This window comes from Sciurus vulgaris, assembly GCF_902686455.1.
Source record: "Sciurus vulgaris genome assembly, chromosome: 4".
In the NCBI taxonomy this organism is placed as follows: Eukaryota; Metazoa; Chordata; class Mammalia; order Rodentia; family Sciuridae; genus Sciurus; species Sciurus vulgaris.
Window position 1 is genome coordinate 95,843,180 of NC_136464.1, and position 23,244 is coordinate 95,866,423.

General features: G+C 33.4%; 1 pseudogene across 1 annotated transcript; it reads right to left on the bottom strand.

Moving 5' to 3' along the window:
• Positions 1 to 3,991: 3,991 nt before the first annotated feature.
• LOC306659373 (coiled-coil-helix-coiled-coil-helix domain-containing protein 7-like) lies at positions 3,992 to 4,469 on the bottom strand (annotated as a pseudogene). Its single transcript has one exon. The product of its transcript is annotated as a coiled-coil-helix-coiled-coil-helix domain-containing protein 7-like (transcript).
• Between the last annotated feature and the right edge of the window lie 18,775 nt (positions 4,470 to 23,244).

Sequence of the window (23,244 nt, forward strand, 5' to 3'; positions counted from 1 at the left end):
CAGAACACCAAATAGCTTATCTCTCAATTTTGCTTTTATCTCAACATGTTTTCCAATGTATTTTGTACATTCAGCCTACATAAAACTATTTCTCAGAATTAAACTTTTATGACCTTTACTGAAGGCACTAAGGTTAATTTTAGAAGAAGAGAAAAATTTAGATCGAATAATCATGAGTGAATAGTACATGAGTGAATACACTGTTGACATGCACATATTTTAATTAGTTAGTGACCTAGTTGGGAAACCCAAACTTAGATTTAACTGAAGAGAAAGCAAAGGATTGCAAAACTGGAAGGAATCAATTGGAGACCTTCAGGAAGTTTAACTACAAGGAACAGAGCTCCATATTGCTGAATGTTTTGTGTCAATTCAAAACGTAAGGGATCATATCACAATTCCTTTTCTTTCTTGTAAGTCATTATGGCTAAGGACTCTTAAAAATATATTTAGGAACAGTTTTTATTCTGCGCATAGTTTACTTCATTTATTTCATTTTCATTATTTCCAAGATATTTTTAAAATTTTATAATTGCTATAAAATTAATGTAATTCCTTCTTAAAATGGAGAGTTGTTAAAAGATAAGGGGGTCAATCAGTATTTTAGGGAGTTTCATTTCAAAGAAGTGTGCTCAAAAAATGATTTCAGGAAAGCAGAGAAGACATTATTACAATGGCCATGGTGTTAGGCATCAAGCATCTGACCACTAAAATGGTAATGAGAAATTGGAAGGAGCAATGGATGTGTAGGTAATTTTTAAAAATTTATATTTTATTTTTGACACTTAAAATTACACAGATTTATTAGATATAATGTGATATTTTGCTACATGTTAACCTTGCACTCTTCAAAATAACCAGATGAATCAGCTTAAGCATCCCTCATTCACAGAATGGATAAGGAAAATATGGTATATAGACACAATGAAATTCTTTCAGTCATAAAAAAAGGATGAAATGTAATTTGTGAAAACATGGATAGAATGGATAGACTTGGAGAATATTATATTAAGTAAGTCAGGCACAGAAAGACAAGAACCACTGTAATCTTACTCATGTGGAGTCTAAAAAAGTGAAATCTATAAATTGAAAGCAGAATAACAGTTACCATAAGCTGTAGAGGGCAAGGGAAGGGGGAGGTAGAAAAGAACAAAGGTTGGTAACAGATACAAAGTTACAGTTGGAAATAAAGACTAAATTCTAGTGCAGAGGAGATTTCTAAGGAAGGATGTACATTCAATGATTTGTTCTGGTGGTAAGGAAAATGACTAAGAAATTGTACTGTAAACTCTTACAGCATCTCATCACATTCTCACAGTTAAACAGGGCCCTTGGTGAAGTACCTTTCTTGAATAGATCAGCCTCTGTTATTGGAATATCAAAGCCTAATCTGATAACACAGTAAGAGAGAAGAGCACATCAACCAACTGACATTACAGTTTTATAATATAAATTAGAATTGGTTAATCTGAAATTATAAATAGGATTATATCTGAAACCAGATCACATAATGTCACAGATTCTTAGGCTGAGGAATCTGCACAGGAATATATAGTGTAATTAAAACTTGCTAGGTGAACACAGAATCTAAGCAAGGTTAATTATGATATGAATGTTTAATGACATGAGGTTAACATAAATTTACCAATCTACCTCTAAAATTATCTTTACTCTCCACTAGTAAATTCTTATGCCAATAGAACCCTCTTTAGGAAAAAAAAAATAAAAGAGGTAATACTACTTAATAGCTAAGTACTCAGATTCTCTGTCTCCAAGGTTGAATTGTGGACAGCACTCTTAACACTTGTGCTGATTGACACAACTTTATGTCATAATGCTTTCATGTTTCAGTTAGGACTCTTTGGCCTCTTGGTTTATTGGATGTTTATTACAATGTTTCAGTTCTTGGTTGTGGTCCACTATGAGTTGATTTTGTTCCCTCTCAGGGAACACTCAATGGAGGATGCCCTGTTGACTTACTGTGAGAGTTAAAGGAGTTAATGTATATAAGAAATTTTAAAAGAATGTTTGGCAAGTGGTAAACTAGGTACAAGTATTTGCTATCATTATCATTTTATTCTGATTTTTCTTTTTCTTCAGGGATGTCTATGGAACACTAGTACTGATATATATTCAAGGTCTCACTCCTCACTGATGGAATGATTCCAACATTCTAAGTAAGCACAAAAAATTATATGGTCAAATTGGGATTTGACTCCCATGTGCTACATACTAAACATGAGAACCCACATATAATATTTCACCTCTCTGAAATATTGTGTGTCTGGAAATGTGTTCTGATTTCCTGTTTCTGTTGTTCTGTGGAGTAAAAGTGTGTATAGTGGTCAATTGCCCATTTTTGGATAAGGTATTTACATATTTTATTATAATGTTATTTATTAAGTGTAATGCTTTCGTTCACAATAATTAAAATTGCTCACAAATTTACAATTTATAAATAGTATTTAGTTTGTAAGATTCAAGATAAATGCAAAATGATTCTCATATAACAAGTGCTTTAAGCCATTACTGTTTTATAAGAATGACATAATATTCTACGTAGGTATTTACTTTTTTCTTAAACAAAATCTCATATGTACAGATTTTCTTATTTTCTCCCAAGATCCAGGCCTGGATGCTGTGGCACAGTTGCACAAGTAAATTAACTCTTTAGTAAGGTAAATGAATGAGAACTAGAAAGCGAGTAGATTATGGTCTCAGAAGGCATCGCAGACTTGGGAGTTGTTGACATCATAATTGGCCTTTTGTAATCAGATGAAGGAGCAGGAAAATAAAATGTCAGCTTGCAGGCAGAAGAAAAGAAAAAATGAATGAGAAATAGGCTCTGATGAATTTCATCCTTTGTACTTTTTGTCTCTTGATTTTGTGAAATATACTTATGTGCTAGAAATAAATCACCCTTATTTGAGATCAACTTGAGTGAGATTTTGATTTGTTGGTTTGGTCTACTTATTTGAAAACAAGTTACTTTTGACTAAGGTTGAAATTATTCCACATAATCTTGTTTCAACAGCTGCACATACTTGGAAAGTTAGCAAGTGCTGTAGGCAAAGAAAATGACTTGGAATAAAGCACACAGGCACAAATTTGTGCTCTGTTTAGTGTTAGCAGGGCATAAAATGCAAATCAAGCAGCCATGAGAGTGAGGGAAGTAGGACATAGCTCATGAAATGTTTTAATTGCAATGCCATGTTTGAAATCTTTTCTCTGCACAAGGTAGGCAGGAATACTAGAGGGATAGGTTTGCATTTTAGATAAATTACTCTGGCAATGCTACATAGGACAATGTATAAAAATGTCAAAATGCTTAAGGAGGAACAAGTTAGATGAAGGAGTATAAACTGAAGTTAAAAAAAAATGTTTATGTTAGAAAAAAAATAAAGCAGCATCATTATAATGTGTAAACCACAAAGGCATAATGAGATAGTTAACAAAGCAAATCTTACTCCATATACTAAATTTTCATTGGAAATACTTGATCTGATATTTAGATTTCATGCAATTTGCAATTGCAAATGTAAATTCACTTACTTAAATCATTCCAAAGATGTTTTCTAATTATTAAACTAATACTATATTCAAATTTTTAGTAATTGAATAATAAGAAAGACTCAACTTACTTGACATGGCACCAGAATTATTTTATTTTATTATTTTTTTTATTTTTCATGCCATTTATTTAGAACAATTTTCCTGTACCCATTTCCCCCCAGTGAATCTATTAACCTTATTCAAACAAAAATGAGTGAGTGAAACAACAGAGATTTTAGGTGTAAGCTTTGTGTTTGAGAACCATCACACATCTACCTTAACTCACCTTTCCACTCTTCCCCCTCACCTCTACACACTTCAAACTCTAGGTGACACCGACACTGCACATGCAAAGCAAGCTTTCCTTCTATCATGTTGTTCTTCTTCTCATCATTTCCTTTCTTCGGAAACACTTATCTTGCTCTCAGACCCATTACCTGACCCTCCTTACCTGTAGGAAGTACAGCATGGCAGTGACATATTATCATGGCACTGAGAACAAACATCAAAGACACAGCACTAACTGAATTCTGTCTCTTCTTGTAAAACTTCAGATCTGTCAGGGTAAGGCCAGTCAAGTCTTACAAGATTATAGTAATCGTGCATTAAAAATATTTATCTGTTTCTAGTTTACATAAACAATTTTAGAGCAAACATTCAATATGGCAACTTTCCCATTGCTCCCAAGATTTTATCTCTTTCTGCTGCTGTGGGCATAGATAGTTTCACTCCATTCTGTCTTCTTTGGATCATGATGGAATTCCAGAATCTCAGGTAGTTTTGTACTTCAAGAAGTAACTGGCACATCTTTCCCTATCATAATTATTTTCATCCATACATCCAGTAGAAGCATCAGATTCCAACCAACAAGGATTTATGTCAGGATCTCTCAATCGCTGCATCATCACCACAGGCATCCTGTCTTCTTAACTCAGGCTGCTGCTTCGCCAGCCCAGGCTAGTCTTCTCCAGCTCCAAACCTGTCAATAGCTCATGCAGCAGTACGTTAAGTAGCCCGCATCCCAACGTGCTACCCCTGCTGACTAACAGGCTCACTGAGCTTTGTGCGGTGGGGGTGGGTGGGCCTCATCTGGCCCTCAGCTGGAGGGAGGAGGACCCCAGAAGTATTTTAGATTTCAGGGGATTTTTTTCATATTTTAGAACATATTAGTATACATTATATATATATATACATTATATAGTATATAATTATATATATTATATATTTTATATATTATATATATGCACACACACAGGTTTTGGTGATATGATCTAATTCTAAACATGAAATTTATTTATGTATCATAAATACCTCATACATATAGCTTCATGCTAACGTTATAAAAAACAAAGAATATCTTTGATAGTTTTGTACGTGAAACAAGATTTGTTTACACTGAAGTACCAGAAAACAAAGGTGTCATTATCTCTGGTCCCCTAATATGGACAATCTGTTCTTTGACATCACCATCATTCTTGCTTCTGAATTTATAGGCTTCTAATAAGCAATTATTTTCTCATATTTATTCACCTAAGTATTTAACAGTGAAAAATTACATATCATTAATACTGTGAAAAAAATGACTGTGCAGAATAACCAAGCAGCACACTGGCATCACCATAACCCTGCATCAACAGTTGAACAGCAGAGTGGCAGCCTTCAGTCTCCAGCTGTGCTGCTGTGTTTTGACCAAAATATTACTGTATGCTGTGTTTTTTTATGGCTGAAAAGAAACAGGCGAAACAGTTGAGGGGCTGTCATATAGAGATGAGGGGGCATTCGGTTGAATGACTTTTAAAAATGTTTCACAGTTACCTGCTTCATTAACAATAGTTTTTGTGTTAGAAGTCTCTTTTCCTTTCATAAAATAGCATGGTCTCTTGTTGTGTTATGATGCATTCTGCTGTGGTCCTTCAATAATTCCATCACACATGTTCAGCATGGTGATTTTGGACACTTTTTTCTGAAGTGTTAACTATCTTATTGTTATCTCATTAATATCAGTGTCATCATCACTGTTAGCAGAACCTTGATTTGTAACCATTTCATCTGTTTCATCATCAGGTAGTTTATGAACAACTGGTGCCTGGTGACATCCACTCATGCCACCTGATGCACAGGCTCTGAAGTTACATTTTTTTAATATGTGAAGAGGCCAGACATTATTTTATCTTCACTTGACATGGAATCCTTCAAAGTCACCACTTTATTCATCATGGTGGCTGAACATAGTAGCAGGCAAAAGACAGTACCAGCAGCAACTGTGTCTTAAGTTGCTGATGTGGAACTGGAAACCTCATTTGTAGCATATTTTATAATAAACTCATTTGGAAATATCCCATAACCATGCTTCTGTTCACTGCTACTAGTTGTTCCAGCTGTTCAAGAAAGTGTTTACATTCACTCCTCATTGATCTAAGGATACCCTGGTTATGTGACTAAATTAATAAAGTCACATTTGGGGGAAAGTACATGGCTTAAACATTATTTTCAGTAAGATTTCAGCTGGAGGATGAGCAAAATAGTTGTCAAGGAATAACAAAAATCGTGCAGTTGTAGTCCCATCCATCTTCCCTGCAGGGAGTATAAGGTACTGCTATAAAATGTATGCAAAACCAACCAATTATTTTTAACATAATTACTCCTTTAAAAGAGCAAGAATGTAAGCTTTTGTGTATCACAGGAAGTTACACCCAATTGTGCCTAATTGCATTAGAAAATTTCAGTACCATTATTCTGCTCTTGGTATCTTAATGCCCATAACATCATTACTTGTAGTCAGTGTCTTTCTGAGAAAATAACAAAAATCGTTTTCTTTCATCTTTGTGAACTGTAATGATTCAAGTTTACTTCTCATCAATTAATTTCTTCACTGTCTCATCAGGAAGATACTTTATCACCATGATTAAAAAATTAATGTGTGTTTATTTAAATTTATGCAACCAAATCATTGAATATTCAGTTTACTTGGCTTATTTCATGATCAGTATATAACTCAGCACCACAAGTTTACAGCAATGTTGACAGATTAACTTTTTGAATGCATGATGAAGATCTTCATTTTTATCTTTATGTACTGTTTTTTTCTATTTTCATTGTTTTTTGTTCATCTTTCTCAGGTTAGAACTTCCATAGTTTGTCTCTGTTTCTTCAGGTTATATATGGTAGTCATCCAAACACCATACTTTTCTTGTAAGACAATTATCTATTACATCACAATCCAGTTTCTATAATAGCATATTTTTTGTGCTATACATAAATATAAATGCTCCCTCTTTTTATTAACATTGTTGTCTATTTTGACAATCTCAATTTTTTGTTGTTGTTTTTCATGACAGAACAGAGAATAAGCAAAAAACATGGAGTCAAATGCTTGCGTAGGTCTTGGCCTCTTGTGGGCTTTGTGGATTCTGCCATTGATATGTATTCTGCACAGGTGTCATTGTGCCACTCTATGTAGATATGCTCATGTGGCTGACATGGGAATGTGTGGAAAAGATATATCACAGATGAAGGGGGCTTTTAGAATTTATTTTTTCTTAGAGATACTAAATGCACTATGTGTTTTATGTTTTCATTTTGACTATGACCTGTGACCTAATGTCAGGAATGGAATTCTCCATTATGGAGGCATGACAGTGTTGAAAAAATTCTGGACTTCTGACCATTTTGGATTTTCAGAGTAGTGATGTTTGACCTGTACTAAAAATTTAATTCTTTAGTAACACTAGTGATATTTAAATAGTTAGTAGCCTCTTGTATTAAACAGCATTATTTTCAAAGTTCAAATGTCTGTAGATGTTTGAGCAAGAATGATAAAGGAATCTGCAATTGTGAAATATTTTATGTCAAAAGACATGAAGAAAAAGATCTGTAGTTCTTATGCTGACTACTAAAAATGTTTTGGATTTGGTGGACTCATTTTTCTGCGTTGATCTAACCAAAGTATCTGAAGTATCAAGGTCATAGTTTCATCAAATATTTGCATTGATTAAGGTAGTAACTGGAGATGCAAGGTACATAAAAGATTGGAAAGAATGATAAAGTGTCACATATACTTCAACTTGTTTATTTACACTTGTTAACTTTAGTAAACCTTGAAACTTAGCAGGATTATTTATCTTTTATTGTTTTCTCCAAGAAACAAATAACAGCTTAAATCTTTCTGTGGAATGGAGGTGTATAATATTTGTGAATTTCTATTTAAGCATTTCTTCCATAAGTAAAAAGGGACACTTTTCCTCCATTCTGTGTGATGTTTTGATACAGTATTGCAAAAGAAATATGGAGCTCAGATTGAAAGACAGAAATTTTTCTATTCCATCTACTTCTAAATACATTTCAATTTTTCCATAGGCTACTTTTTTTCTGCTTTCATACTAACTTCTTTGCTTTCTTAACAGTTACAGAAATTATGGTGCTATCACAAACTCCTTCCCAAAATTCTTGGGATGTTCTTTCAGTTATAGGTTTTTAAACAACATATATGTTATTTTGTTCTGTGGTTATATTCCTTATGGGTATAGAAGATTAATATTTAATAAGAATACCTAATAGTTGGACTTCCCATATTATATGGGAATCATGTTTAAGTGTTTGTCTGCGATAACTGATATACTTCTTATGAAAAACCAATAAGGGAAGTATCATTAATGATGAAGATGAGAAACAGAAATTATTACCTTGTCAGTCTCACATAGCTGACTAGAAATTGATGGGTTCAGGATTCAACTGGGACCATAACATTGTGGGACTTGTATTTTAAAGCATTATAGACCTTTGATTTTTTACATAAGCCCTATTATAGGCAAAAGTGTTCTCTAAATTAGCTGAAGATCTAACTGTAACAAAACCTCTAACCTATTCAAATAAGCTATTGAATGATAAATTTATTTAGATTGCATTATGTGGAAACAATAATAAGTAAACAATGATTATAAGAAAAAAGACTAAATAAAAGATTTGCATGAAATCAGGATGCAGCAGAACTTGAAGGATGAAGAAGATCTGATTTCAGGGGCGGGAAAAGATGAAATTCTAAGTAAAGATAAAAGACTAATAAAAGCAAATAAATGCATGCCTTTTGTGGAATAATGTGGGAGAACAGCTAATTATATTATATCAGAGTTACAATTTGGGAAAATGATTATTTTTAAACACTAACTACAACCAGGTTCCCATGGAACTCTTCTTCCTGTGGGAATAGAGGTAGCATCTATCATGGATTCACTGGATTTTCTTTCTACCAAAAAATTGAAGTGACACTAATGAGGGACATAATAAAGAGATGGAGGGTGCTGAAATCCCTCATGACCTCTGTCTCTGATAATGTGCATGTCTTTAACATGTCCTTCCAATGTCTTTTTCTTTTTATAACCCATGAGGCTGGTACATTTAATGAAGATCGTCTGAATCTTTACTCGAGTCCTAGAAACTACACCAATATAGAAATTCAGTAAATGACAATCTTCATTTTGTACAGTTGAAAGTGCCTAAGGTGGATATATCTTTCTAAGGTTATCAGAGCAAAAGCACCCAAAACAAACAACACAAACTAAAAATGACAGTTCCATTAAATATTAGTTTTTGAAGATCTCTTTTTCTTAAAAAAAAAAAAAAAACAACGCAAATTTCTAAATCTGCTTGGGAAATTGACATATATTATGGATATAACAGGTAAGAAAGTAAATATGAGACAGATTTTCATCTTGCTAATGAGCAGCTGATGATACATAATGGGGGTGGGAGGGAGGCAAGAATAGAGGAAGGGGGGACTGTATAGAGGGAAAAGAGGGATGGGAGTGGGGGGAAGGAAACAATAACAGAATGAATCAAACATCATTGCCCTATGTAAATGTATGATTACACAAATTGTACACCTCTACTTCATGTACAACCAGAGAAACAAATTGTACCCCATTTGTTTACAATAAAAAAAAAAAAACTGATGTAATGCCTGGAATTTAGCATTCATGCATCCAAGGGTTTGATACTTGAAATATAATAAAATAGATCTTAATTGTATAATTGTGAGCAACAATCTCATGTCAGTTTTATGCAGAAATCTTGTTAATCCTGTTATGCTCAATAGAAATCCAAATTAGTAGAGGCAGGGATCCTACAACATTTTGTATATGTGACCTTTAGTAAACATTTTCCATGAAATTTATTTCCAGAAGTTAATTTGAAAGAGCTTAGTTTAGAATGTGTTGTTGAAGAGAGGAGAAGGGCTTGCCAGGCTACAGAAAAAGACTAGAGGGCAATGCATAAATTAATTGCCATTATAAAAAATCAAAGAACACAAGGCAGGTTTTATATTAATTCAGGTTCTATTTAATGTCTTCATTAGAACCTGAGAAAAGAGAATATAAAGTTGATCCATCTGCACAAAACTAGGTAAGAAAAATGTTTGAATTATTGTGTATCCATTTATTTTCAAAAGTGGAAGAATATTAGAACAACTATTTTGTAAAATATAAAAATGAAGTAACTGGATTTAAATGCAAGTTATCAAGTTTTCAATTTGATGTCAATATTGCTATTCATTTGAACTTTCCCAAGATATTAAAAATGATTCCATTTAGGGATCTCCCAATACTGCAAACATATCTTATTTGATGTGGCAGACAAGACAATGTTATACCTGTCTACTATTTAATACAAAATCAATATAAATATCCATCAAATATATTTGTTATATGCATCCCTATATTTTTATCATATGTACCCCAAACTTGACCCAAAATAAAAGATGAAAAAATGCTGAAATTATTTTAAGCACAAACTAATCTTTACTTAAAACAAGCATGTCAGGTACGGTGGCCCACACCTATATTAGCTGCTCGGGAGACTGAAGCAGGAGGATTGGGAGTTTGAAGCCAGCCTCAGCAGTGCCGAGGTGCTCAGCAACTTGGTGAGACTCTGTATCTAAATAAAATACAGAATAGAGTTGGAGATGTGGTTCAGTGGTCAAGTGCCACTGAGTTCAATCCCAGTACCTTCCACCAAAAGAAAAGAAAACAAAACAAAACAAAATAAGCCAAACCCATGGAAACAAAAGAATGGTTCAGCTAAATAATTTCATTTGATACCTGGAGTGTTAATGTCTGCAAACTCTTTGCCTAGGATTAGGTACTGAAAATACAAAGATATAAGACAATCCTCAACTTATATGAAAATGAATTCAGACCAGTAGTAAAAGACAACTGCTAAAAGTGTTCATTTTCTGGTTCAAGGAATTGAAGGCTTGGAGGCTTAATCACTGAGTCACATCCCTAACCCTTTTTTAAAAATATATTTTATTTAGAGACAGTGTCTTGCTGAGTTGCTTAAGGCCTCACTAAGTTGCTGCAGCTGGCTTTGAACTTATGATATTCGTGCCTCGGCCCCCTGAGCTGCTGGGATTATAGGCTGAGCCACCCCACTTGGCTTCAAGTATTAATTAGAGGGACCAGCATTGTAGTCTTGACATTTTTGCTCTCTCATGTTCTTTCCAATTAATCACTTTTTTGGAAAGCTGAACTGGTTCCCCAGACTACTCCATTTGTTCCCTTTTGTTCCCTGAAAAGAACATTCTCCTGAGGTGTTTAACATGTTTTATCTACAGTTCTCAGGAGCTTATATTCTAACAAGGGAGAGAGTTGCCTCTATGTGAATTAGCTAAATCATCTACATAGGGTTTAACCAAATTTTCAGTTTTCATCTTCGTGTCCAAAGAAAAATGTGCACAAACTTTAATGAGTTACAAACAACTTCACAGGTATGCATTCTGCTCCAGTCATCAGAAAACCCAAACTACACCAATTTAACTAGTTCTTTAAAGGAGAGACATTATGGAAAGAATTTGCCCTTTATTCTGGAGAACACTGCCCCCTTTCCTGAACATAAAAAGAGAAAAAAATGTTGGGGGGAGAGATTTGGTTAACTTTTTTGTCATTATGACAAGAAAACAAAGAGAAGGAAAAGCTTATTTTTGCTCATAGTTTTAGAGGTCTCAGTCCACTGATGACCCATTCTACATTTCTGGGACTGAGATGATACAGAACATCATGATGGAAGAGCTTGGGGGGGAAGCAACTCAGGAAGCAGGGAGAAGAGAGAAAGAGAGCTCTACTCACTAGCAACAAAATGTATAACCAAAGTCACACCTGCAGTGACCTACTTCCCCTAGCCATCCTCTTCTGCTTACAATTACTGCCCAATTAATCCATATCATAGAAATCAGTAGATTAATCAATCAATAGGTTACACCTCTCAAAATCTACTCATATCATCTCTGACAATTTTTGCAGTGTCAGAGCTTTTGAGGGACACTTCATCTCTAAACTGCAGTGGTGGATAATTATGAGTCTGAGCTTTAGATTTGGAGAGATATTTTCCACATCTATGTAATTATGTTTGCATATCTCATTGCTGAACACATTAGGAAAAGGCAAATCATTCACAGAATCACAGAATAATTTTAAAATATACCATACTTGAAGCAATATTTTTATAAAATTAAAATGGTGAATATTCCTGATTATGTGAATGAAAAAACTTAATCATTATAAAAGTTTAAAGAAAAGCAAATAATTGAAGAAGAATGTAAAAGTTTACTGAAAATCTCAGATAAATATTAATGACATTTTTTGTGTAATCTTTTTTTTGGTATGTCTTATTTGTTTTTTATTTTTGTAGACTGCAGTTTGATTCATTGTGCACAAATTGGATACATCTTTTCATTTCTCTGGTTGTGCATGATGTAGACTCATGTACTCCTACATGTACATAGGGTAATGATGTCTGTCTCATCCCACCATTTTTATACACCCCCTCATTTCCCTCTACTTAATCTAAAGTTCTTTTCTCCCTACCCCTCACACCCCCATTATATATCATCATCCACTTATCAGGGAAAACATTTGGTCTTTGTTTTTTGGGGATTGACTTATTTCACTTAGCATGATATTCTCCAATTCCATCCATTTATCTGCAATTGCCAGGATATTATTCTTCTTTATGATCGAATAATATTCAGTTGTGTATATATACACATGCCATTCATCTGTTGAAGGGCATCTACGTTGGTTCCACAATCTAGCTATTTGTGAATCAAGCTGCTATAAACATTGATGTGGCTGTGTTACTGTAGTATGCTGATTTTAAGTCTTTTGGGTATAAACCAAGGAGTGGGATAATTGGGTCAAAATGTGTATAGAGGGTAAAGAGGGGTGGGAGGGGTGGGGGGAAGGGAAAAAAATAACAGAATGAATCAAACAACATTGCTCTATGTAAATTTATGATTACACAAATGGTATGCCTTTACGCCATGTACAAACAGAGAAACAACATGTATCCCATTTGTTTACAATAAAAAAAAAATGTGGTTCACTAATCTCCAAAATTTATAAAGAACTTATAAAACTTTATGCCAAAAATACAAAGAATCCAATCAATAAATGGGCCAAGCAACTGGACAGACACTTTACAGAAGATATACAGGTGATTAATAAATATATAAAAAAGTGTTCAACATCTCTGGTAATTAGAGAAATGCAAATTAAAACAACTCTAAGATTTCATCTTACTCCAATTAGAATGACTATTATCAAGAACACAAAGAGTAATAGAGGTTGGTGTGGATGTGGGGAAAATGGCACACTTTCACATTGCTGGTGGAGTTGCAAATTGGTTCAGCCGCTCTGGAGATCAGTGTGGGGAATCCTTAGAAAATCTGTGATCATTCTTTACTAGCTGTGTGAAAGCATAGATTCATAGACAAATATGTAACTTTAACTAGGATCATAGTATGCTTGATAATTTTTTTAAAATTTCAAGTAACATAATATTTACTAATAGTGATTTTTTAGTACCCCCTTCCTTCCTCCTTCTCTTTTATTTCATGAACTCCCATAGGGCACACATTCTACATATCCAAAGTTAAAGCATCATTCTCCATGACAGTCCTATTATTTAGTTTAATGGTATCATACAATGCAATGCACATTTGTTTTCTGGCTTAAACATGATTCTGGGAATTTCTTTAGACTAGTAAAATTCTATTTCTCTCTTTTTAACAAACATTCACTAATGTATGATTTGGTATAGTGCAGTTCATTGAACAGTTCCCCTATTGATGATTAACACTGAGAATCATTGCAGTTTAACCACCCGAAAAACAATGCTGCAATTTACACTTACATGCTTATTTTTTGAAGTTAATTTTCAAAAGTTGAAATTATTTTAGTAGCTGTAGCAATAATATAATCCAAAGACTTGTTACATTTAACAGCATACATTTCAGTAGCAATGAATGAAAATGCCACATTCCATTCCAATCTTCATAAACAATGGCCTTATCAATCAACTTATTTATCAATTATATAATGGGAAGTGGTGTTTCATATTTAATTCAATTTCACTTTCCTGGTTTCTAGAGAAAGCTGCACAGCTTTCAGGAGTTATGTCACACTCTGCTTCTGTGGTTGCCTATTTACGTCTTTCCCTCTATTTTTCTACTGTGTTTTATTTTCATTTTTCCTAATTATTCAAGATCTCTGTTAAAATTATTGTTACTTTATTATTTGCCATATGCATTGAAAATATTTTTGTATTCTATCATCTGTATTTTTAGTTTCTGATGGCAGCCTTTGCACATCAAAAGTTTAAATGTTAGTAGTCACCCATCATTAACTCCCTGAAGCAATGTTATTTTCTTAGAGCACTGATACTGTTAAGCTGTCACTCTGGGAAAATTTAGAAATTACAGAGAACATAATTCAGATATTAAGAGAGCACCCTCAGATTTATTTATATGTAAAGTAGATAAGCACAAATAGAAAGTTTGGACAGAATTTCACAAAAATTTATACAGAAAAGTGGAACAGAGAAAAAGGAAGACTTCTTTGGGGTAACTGATGACTGTCTTATACACAGCTTGCAGGATACTGTTGACATGATTTTGAAGAATTTTAAAGATCAGAATCCCATGAACTTGCATTATAAAATAAAAAGTCGCCACTTCTTAAAAACTGTACCTACTTTCTTCTCTTCCCCCACCACCTCCCCTCATTAAATAATTCAGTCTGAAAAAAATTTAATTAAAAAATTATACTTACTATATTTTTAAGGCAACACTTATACAAGAAAGCAACAGCCTCATTTAACCCTACAAATTTCAAAGATGTTTTCTAAACTGTTTCATGCAATCAATTATTTATTGTTGTATGATTAATTCATTCCTAAACCATTATAAACATTATAAAACATTTACAAACACATGACTTTAAGTAAACATCAGTCTTATAAATTGGTTTTATTTCTTGATGTGTAACCAATGAAATAAGTTGAAATAAGCAAATATTTGTGAAATGATTATTATAAATTCCAAAATGTGCAAAGAGCAATGAGGTAAGTTGATGGCTTCAATGTTGTCATTTTATAATAAGAATATGTGAAATTTTAATGTAGTCATATTCACAAATTACCCTTCTAAATGTAGGCAGAGGATTTGTACATTTAAAGAATTATGAATCATTGAAAAAGTGCTTAGGGCTAAATTGGCTAAGAGTGCAGCTAAGTGAGCAATCAGGGGCTCTGTCACACCAAATAACTCAGAATCAAAGGTGAATTATTTTCAAAAGCGAAACTTAAGAGTCAGTTGAATTGCAGACCATTGTACATCTTCTGCCAACACCTTTCATGACTGATAACCTCTTGTTGGGAAATGAATAGACTGTTTTAGGAAAATGTTAGAAAGTATTTCACCAATAAAACAATGATTCATGTAGTGGACATGATATTTTTATTGGTGACTTTTTTCTTCTGTGCTTAAAACTGATAATAAAATAATCCATCTTTTAAGATTAAAAGCTAATACAAAAAGTTTGTATTTTTGAACTTGCAAGATCAATGACTATGAACCTTATCCCGAATAAACAATTATATGTGCAATTTGGAATTTTCAATCCTTAAGAATGATATGGGAGTGAAAGAAGTAACAATTAAATTTGCAGCATAGTGACAATTTTTATGAATACCTTTTTAATTGGTTTTATATTGATATACATTCTTTTTGGACTGGTTTACCAGAGTATTGATGTGAGGCCATAATAAAAAGACATTTAGAAAAACATGGAAAGGGAAGGAATGAAGCAATCATCAGAAAGATTTTTATCCCAGAACAGCTTGGAGATCAGCTCTTATGTCTTATCTGTATTACTAGAGAGGACACAATAGAGCTGTTTGTGTGTGTGTGTGTGTGTGTGAGAGAGAGAGAGAGAGAGAGAGAGAGGGAGGGAAAGAGAGAGAGGGAGGGAAAGAGAGAGAGAAAGAGAAAAAGAGGGAGAGAGAGAGAGAAATATGGGGTGAGGGAGGGAGTTAGAAAGACAGAAGGCTAAAATAGAAATGTTTAGTTATCACTGGACCAATCCATTATCACAGTGTCAAAATAATAATGAGTCAGGAGGGAAAATTAATTATTAGAAGCAGGAAGTTTGAAAGCCTGGAAAATAGATCAATCAGTGGGTCAAATTAGAGATGTATAGAAAGAAAATTCATAGAAAAATATAGCAAGATATTAGAGCTGAAAGTTTAGAATATTATAATAACACTTCCAATGACATCTATTATCTGGAATTACTTTGGCATAAGAGACACAGTTTGTTAAAGTGACCTCATGGCCTTGAAAATTAGACCTAAGTAATTACACAAATTCTTCCAATGATATATACTTTATAAATTCTATAGATGTCAGGTTTGCTTTACTACAGATATCTGAGACTGGAATCACCATTAATAAATTCTTACATTAAAATGATAATCACCACTATTTTCCTTAAGTTTAAGAAAATGAATTGTTATGTACCTCATATGGACTATGTCATTTCTGACACTGAAATTTTGAAATTCTTAATTTTTACAACAGAAATAAACTGCCATAAAGGTTTTAATTTACAAAGAATACTTTTTCTTAGGAACTCTGTTCTTTGCTTTCTCATAGAAAAACACATTAAAACTTGATAGAATTTTAGTTCAGAAAAATAGAGTTACTCAGTCTGAAAAGGGTCATTAGAGGATTTATTCCCCAAACTGTATGTTTCCATGTAACCTTACATGGAAAATGAAGTCTTGACTTCATTTTTTTCTACCACATCAAAAGTTCAGCAGAGATCCACATTAAAAATACAACGATATTCAGAAAGGGTTGATGTAAACACTTAAAGAAGTAATCCGAACAAGCAAAAATGGATATGGAAAATCATTCCCAAAATTTTGAAACTCATTTTGGGAAATAAAATGACTCCATAACTGCACCATCAATAAATATCCTTTGTTAGTAACAATTTTACTAACAAGAAATGCCTAAATTATTGTTCTCTTTTATTCAAATTGATCCTCAAAAGTACTAAGACTACCCTGTGTTCATATACATAATTCTAATCACAAAATTCAAGGTATGAATGAATATCCTGATGGAAATAAGACTGAAACACATGCTGATATGCCTGGGTCACTCCCTATTTGCTGAGACTTTTTTCTGTTTTAGTACTGAGAGGTCCATCTTCTCAGCAAATGTTTCAGAAAAAAAAAAAATTGATCATGCTACCAGAGGAAACATACTAAGTGGGAAAATGAAGGGGTTGAGAGGTTAGAAAGCTGGAGATGCTAGTTGCCAAATAGGATCTATGAAATGGAGATAATGAACCAGTTGCTAGTATTGATAATGAGAGTGTAGACCAGGTCAGAAGTAGGGTAAAGGATTCACTCCTTGGAAGAGATGAGCTCAAGAATGAATGTGAGAAGAATGATAATTGGAAGGATCATTGGACATAAGTTGAAATTTCCAGGAATTCAGTAAAATGATGATATTATGCATCTGCCTTTGCCTATGCTCTTGATAGTGGCTAAAGAAGAGTATTTTATAAAATACTGAGAAAAAGATTATGGAAAGTGTTTAGTAACTTTCTATATATGCATTGTAGAATGGTTCAGTAGGACTAATTAACATATGCAACACACCCCATATTTCAGATTTTATAATGAGAATATTTAATAACTGCTCATTAATTTTTGAATTACAATATATTGTTAATCTTAGTCACCATGTTTGGCAATTTATTTCCCACACAGAAAGCTAAATGCCTCATCATCTCACTCATCTTTGAAATCAGTGGAAGTTGACCACAGAAATAGAGTAGAATGGTGGCTATTAAGGATAACAGGTTTGGACAGGATAAAGAGTAGACAGGGGCTGAGAAGACATTAGTTAAAGGGTATGGCGTCATTTTTGCCATTTCTTTGGGATTTTATGAGCACAAAAAACAACGTTCTGAGAATTAGATTAAGTAACTTACCCAAGGGCAATCACTACATGGAAAGTTAAATATTAGAATTAAAGCATCTTCTTGTTCTTTCTTCCACTTCCCCCATTCTCTAAGCAATGCAACTGTTCTACCTGCATGCATAGATTGAAGATTTATTATGTAGGGGCGAAAATATTTTAAGAATTTGTGGGAAGACAGTCATTAGAGTCAATGAATCACAGGAAAGTCACAAATTTGTTTTAAAAATGTGCCTGATCCAAAATATCTATCTAGGCCCTGTTTCTATCTATTGACTTTATCCCTGAGGTCTGATAGCAGAAAGCAGGACTTCAGACACAACCTGGAAATTAAGACGAGGACTTGGTTCTCTTTAAGATAAGAGTATACATGAGGGGCTGGGATTGTGGCTCAGTGGTAGAGCACTTGCCTGGCATGTGTGAGGCACTGGGTTCGATTTTCAGCACTACATATAAATAAATAAAATAAAGAAAAAAAAGAGAGTAGACATGAGGAACAAAATCAACATAAGATTTCCTTTGTAGAAAAGTAAGAAGTCAGGAGTGTGAGATAAGGAACAAACACAACTGGGTCCTCAAAGTAAAGACTTGTATCAAAGACAGAAGAAAAAGAGGACCAAGCCAGTTTGTAGTGTGAGCCCTTTGTTCCTTAAAAGGCACTCTTTTAAAAGCAGCACAGGAGTTCAGGATCCCATCTTCACCATTTTCTAGGTGTGCAACCTTGAACACATTATTAAATTACCTAACTTCATATAACGTTCTTTGTTTTAAGATGTGAACCATAGAAGCACTTACACCATAGGTTCATTATGTAGATAAAGTTAGTTGATTTGCAAAGCTCCCAGATGAGAGCCTGGCAAGTATGGATTCTATAAATATTGATTAAATAACCCAGTCAAGCTAAGGACAGAAAAAGTGTTTAAAAGCTTAGGTCTAGTTTGAAATTCAAAGCACTCTACATCTGAATTTTAATACCATCTTTAGCTTCTGCATTATAATTTGGTGTTTTAGTATTCCCAGAGCAAGTTCATTGGTTTAAATAATTTGCAGGTAAAAAAAAATGGTTTGTAGACATTTAATGTTACCCCAAAAAGAATTATGTGATTGTAGCCTCCACTTGGCTATCAGGAAGCAGTGGACTGTCCTCTAAGGATATAAAATATTTAATAAAGAAACTCCCTATAAGAAGTCAAGTGGGTGCAAAAGTCAAGGGGAAAACATCTTGCTTTGAGCTTAGGGGATTTGATGTGGTAAATGTAGTTCAATTTATCCATGATCATGCTGTTGCCTGCATTTTAAACTCTAGACAGGTTATGAATATGAAGCCTATGATGATTATGGGTTAAATGGAAAGATAAATAGATGCTGTGGTCAAGCATTAAGGACTCAGATTATTTGAATAAGAACAGAGTAATGTTAATTATACTGAGGCAAAATTTTAAACTGAAAATATTTAGATTTTGATGAAGGCATGCTGTGTGAGTGGGAAGCAAATGAACAGATGCAAAATTTTCAATAAAGTGGGGGAAGTTTAAGTGTCCATTTTAGCATGGGAATTCATCTGATTACAAGCCTAAACAACCATATCAAACTCACACCCTGCTTGGATGAAAGATAATGATATCAAATGAACTCTAGACAGAGACACAGAAAGAATCTGAAAAAAGTCTGCATTTCTTGAATTTACATTCTCATTAGTATTGCAAACCTCCTTCTAACCTCATTATTCAGTTCTCAGGCTTGCTATCTGATGCAGTGCATATTTATATTGCTTGGCTCAAATTAACTTTATGCCTAAAGTTTAAATTTCTCCTGGAGAGGACATGATCTCAACCCAGAGCAGCAACACTTTCCTTTCATACATTAGGAGGAAGCAATACCAGGCATCAGCAGGGCTGTGTGATTTCCTTAAAGTTCACATTTCATTGGTAAGCTGCACTAGTGCTGTACTGTGCTATCACCCAGGCTAGACAGGAAATGTGATAATAGGACAGGTGGAACAAGAGGACACATTTAATAGGGTCCTGTAGCAAACTCATTAGAAGCAGTCAATTCTAAAAAATCACTCCCACCCTTCACATTTCTCAAAACTATGTGACTGTGGGGAAAAAATATTTCATGACGTTAGAAGGAAGGCACAGTATAATTACATCGAAATGGATTCTGCTGTCATATATAACTAAAAAGAACCAATAAATAAAAAGTAAAAAAAAAAAAAAGTAAGGTACAATTTTCTTAAATAAGAAAGAAAGGAAAAGGTGTTAAATCAAAATTAATTTACACTCACATTCATCAAAATACTTCATTAAGAGGAAGAAAAAGAAAAACCACAGAAATATTTGCCATACATACATAAAAGTGGGATTCATTCTGCATATGAGTCATTTCTGAATATACTCACATGCAGAATGAATTCCACTCCTAACACATAAATGGAAAAAGAATAAGATATGAGCAAAATTGTGAACAGACACTTCACAAAATTATATCCAAATAGTAAATTAATATATGAAGAAGCATTTAACCATATTCATCAGAGAACTATGAATAAAATAAAAATGAGATTCTACAATGCACTCTCATATAAAATGAGAAAAGGACAATTCCAAGTGTAAAGATTTGAAGCAACTGGAATTCTTGTATACTCAGTGAGGGAATGCAAGCAATTTGGAGAGCTGTTGAATACTCTTAAAGTTGAATATCCCAGTTATTTCAGACCTAGACATAATCTTTGCAAAAATGCATACATACTTTAATCAAAAGATATGGACAAGAATGGGTACAATGTTATTATTCACAACTACCCAAATATCCATTATCAATGAACTGGACCAATATATGGTAATGTAGTCACAAAGCAATTCCCTACAATTAAAATGAATAAATTACTTCAATAAGCAAAACAATAATTAAGTCACCTAAATATTGAGCAAAAGCAAGTACCAAAGAGCTTATATTTCATGACAGCATTTATAGTATGTTCCAAAGAAGGAAGTGTTGATGAATGACAGAGGTCAGAGTAATAATCTGAGTGGTAGTCTCCTTTGGCCAGAAAGAGAAACTGGGAGCTTCAATGGTACTGAAAATAATTTGTTGATCTATTACTTTATGTGGGGGATGGTAATTAGGGTTGTGTTGTTAACTGTACATAACTCACATTTTAATAAAGAAAATTTATTGTAAAAAATATAAATCAAGAATTCCCAATAATTCCAAAGCACACAGGGTGTTTAATGTAACTTAGTTTCACAAATTTAGGCCAATCTCTCACTATAACTATTTCACTTGGCCTTGGCCATTAAATGGAATTGAATATTTCAGGTCAATTTATTTACATTACTTTGCTATTCATGGTTAGGTAATTAATTAGTCACAGTAGTAAACTAGCCCACTAGTGAACCATGTGATGCGAGTCAAGTCACATCATATCTTAGGACTTCACTTTTTGTGTTTCTAAAATGAGAGCTTGAACTAAAAACTCTAATTTGATATAATAGAAATACCATATTTTATATAAAATAAATTTAATGAATATAATAGTTAATCTCTCATTCAAATACCTGATGCATTGCATGTTAGGTAAATTCTGCCTTCTACAACTTCTTTATATTTAATGGGAGACTAACTCTGTAGAGTGTGTGTTGGGTGAGGAATTTGCAATCACTGCATTGGCATACATTAGTAGCCATTAAATAACTTGTCACATCACTCTGAGCTGTTTTTACAATTCAGTGACTTTTTCTTTTATTTTTCTTAAGATTTTAGTAAAGTAGTGCATGCCCATTTTTAAAAAAAAAATCTAAGTTTAAGAATTTTTCTATTTTAAATTTTGAAGCTTTTACAGATAATGAATTTTAAACTTAGAGAAACTTTGCAAGAATAAGAATATTACTGTCGCTGTCCAGTGGGACATAAGGACACGTACACCTCAGATTGTCATGAAGGAGCTTCTTCTTTATTTGGATCCCAACAACAACAAAAACCCCAAAAAGCAGTCTCACCCTCAATATATAAGCAGTTTCATGCATAAGCAATTTTGATCAGATATGTCCACCCAATCCTGTTAAAGGTCAAGCAATCAGGAGCTCAAGCATACATGTAGCCAATTGTAACAGCTTCCTGTTTTTCTCCAGGCATACCAAGCATGCCCTTTGGCTCCCTGCCAGCCCACAATTACAAAGATCATAGCATATCTTTCACCCAGTTTCATATATTTTTGACATTTTGTTTGATTTGCCTTTTTAAAAAATCTCTTTTTCTCTCTACAGTGTGTGTGTGTGTGTGTTTGTGTGTGTGTGTGTGTATGTGTGTGTGTGTCTTCCTAACCAGTGAGAGTAAGTTGCACATTTCACAGTCTTTTGCCAATTACAGCTCTATGAATATTTTCCACAAAAAGAATGTTATCTTAATCACAGTGCAATTATCACTATAAATTTAAAATTGATACGTTTTTGACTAGTTTGCCATCTGTGTTTTACTTTTTTAAATTGCCCTTAAAATTTACTTTATAACATTTTTTTTATTCTCCAGTACTGGACCTAGTTAAAGTATTGAATTTACTTATCTTATCTATTGAGACTTTTGAAATGTAGAGTATTACTACAACAATTAATTGAGAATTTTGAAGCATATGTCACATTATTATTATGTTATTCATTTGTTTTGTTGTTTCCTCATGAGAAGATTAATGGTATAAATTTGTGTCTTTCCAAAGATATTCCAAGAGCACTCAGGAAATATTTGTCCTTGATTAATGGTGTTAATTTTGATTAACTGTGCAGGATTAAATATATTATTTCACTGAGTACTTTTTTTATCCTTCTAACAAGTAAATAATAAAGGTGATAGTAGTCTGTGTGCTATTTTTTGTTTGACACAGGAAATTGATTAAGATTTTTGCTTTGCTACTTTAAATAATACACATGCTTAAAGGAGCACCGGAAGATCTGAATCAATTTTAGTAGGGCCATTTAAGATATGAATCTGAATGTAGACCCAAGGGCCTTCATAGTACTGATAGAGTGCTTTTAAACTGAGAAAAGAGCATGTACACATTATGGTCAGAATATGTATATTGCCTAAAAATAATTCATATGCCAAAGCGCTCACTTCGAAGGTAGTTTTATCAGGAGGACTTTGGGTGGTGAATTATGGGGGTGATTCTTTTATAAATGGCATTACTGCCCTTATAAAAGGGACTGCAGAGAAACCCTTTGTCTGGTTTGCATGTGAGATTAGAGTGAGATAGTTATCCATGAGGAAGTAGCTCCTCATTACAAACCAGATCTACTGGCACCTTGATCTTCATCCCAGTCTTCAGGACTGTGAACAATAGGTCTTTCCTATTCATAAGTCAACCAGTACATACA